Below are 2,234 nucleotides of genomic sequence, written 5' to 3' on the forward strand. Positions count from 1 at the left end.
TGGCTTGTCTTCACTGTGACCATTAAACTAGTGTATTCAGTTATGGCAAGGCAGAGCATCTTGAGTACATGTGTTCTGGCAGAGCAAGTAATACACTGTAGGAAAAATAATATGAGAACACAGCATGTTCAAAAAAAACCCACCCTCCCGGATAGAAAAGAGGATTCTAGGAACATACTGTGCGCGTTTCAAAATGCTGTGTTAGAATGAGAAGGAACAAGTGTGGCGTCTCGCCGAGGGCGCAGAAACCTGTAGGGTACTCGTACTACGGGCACTGCAAATGAAACACACTAGATTCAGTAGGAAAAAATGCATCAACGGCGGCGGCTGCCATCCTAGGATTACCTGTGACCAAGGGACTTTGGTTTATCGGGGATGGATGAAGAATTCGTACCTGGTTCTCCATGAGAAAACCCTATGCAATCGCTGAGAGGGGGTTTTCTCTGAACAAGCAGACGGGGGAGAAGGGCATTCAGGCCCAGTGAAATATTGCCGCTTCGTCCGTCCAGCTTACTGCTAAAGCTGGAAAGGGGGTTGTGATTTGACAGCTCAATGGGCATTATTGCAGCGCTACAACCGGGGTGTGTCTACCGTGAAGTTGTGCACTCTAATTTGTGCATATGGCACGTGGACCCCGTTGCCGGTTGCCCCACATATCAGCGAAAGGAAGTAGAAAGACAGGAGTAACTAGTTACACATAAATATATTTTTTGACAGAGAGATACTCCCTCTGTAAAGAAATATACAAATCTTTTATATCACAGGCTCACCTTGCCGAGAAATATAATCCCTCTGCAACGCACGGGCATTATGGGGGTTCAGCTGAGAATATAATATTCAGATTTTTTTTAGGGATAAAAGATGCTTTATTGAAGATTAGCAGTCATAGGTATAAAAATAATTTCGGGGGTTCCTGTGAGCCAAACATGGCATCCACAGGGCAAAGAAGTAGCAGCTTCTGCGAGCACATGCGCTTCAACATTACACTCGCGTTTTTCATGTATGATCTCCATGGTTTGGAACATATTCTTCTTCAATTTGATATCGTCCATAATAACTTTGCTGGGCCCCAAGTATGCCTCTCCGATATGCTTGACTGTTGCTGAACAATCGGTGCTAATCTGAACTTGTTGTAGGTTTAAGTCAAGAGCCAGAGATAGCCCCTCACAACATGCCAGTGCCTCTAGGATCTCTGGATCAGTAACACTTTCACACACCAGTGTCGATGCTCCAAGAAGAAGCCTGTATGATCCCGGCTCAAAACTGCCAGGGCTTCCCTTTCACCATTGCGAGATAACGCAGCATCAAGATTCATCTTCGCCCAACCCACAGCAGGAGGAGGACGCCACTTCTGCACTGAGCTAGTGCTTCTCGAAACCAGGTTCTGGACTTTGGGCCGCAGGCCGACCCTGCATGTTTCGGGGCCCATGTGTTCTACCTCAGCGCTTTTCGTATTGCAAGCGATCGGTACGGTGCTGGTTTTAGATGCTGTCACAAGGCGAATACACAAAATTGAATAAAGCACGGCAGATGTTGGAATGAAATCGAACGACAGTTCCTAACCAGCAATCAGAGTTGCAATTCTATCAACGATATACCATGTGATAAATAATACTATCGTACTACTTATACACACATGACACTTGTTTCACCATGCCAGATTATTACATCAAAATCTCTCAGAGGATAGATCAGTTAGGCAATTGCGTGCTGCTACTGAAGAATTTCAAAATTGATTTGGACCAGCTCTCCTTGCCGAGAAAGTTCGATTTTGACATCATCCCCTACCGCAAGATATGATTTAGATTTGAACCTTGACCATCCTTTAGCATCAATCATCATGTGAACATCCTTTGTACTTACGATATATTGAGCAGGTTCATTCACACCAAGGCTGCGCATGGTAAGAGAAACTTGGCCGCGGTCGCCCGGATTGTTGAACGACTCCCTCGTTGCTCTAGGAATTCTCTGTTTGCAAACAAGAAGACATACCCAAATAGTTAGATCAACACAGTGAATCATGTGAAACAACACGGAAAGAAAAAAGAACGAAGCACTCGGGCGACCAATGCTTACCAAGAAGGTGGACATGTCGGTTTTTGTAAGGACTTTGGTATATGCAGTGCGAACTGCAGCCCAGTCTATTCCGGTGCAACTGCACGGGCCAGAGCAGATGCATGTGCAAGTGTTGGTGCAGGTGCCGAAGCCGCTGCTGCTACCGGAGATGGTGCTCC

This window comes from Triticum urartu, chromosome 1A (assembly GCF_056163025.1).
Source record: "Triticum urartu cultivar PI428250 chromosome 1A, HENAU_Tu73, whole genome shotgun sequence".
NCBI classification, from domain to species: domain Eukaryota; kingdom Viridiplantae; phylum Streptophyta; class Magnoliopsida; order Poales; family Poaceae; genus Triticum; species Triticum urartu.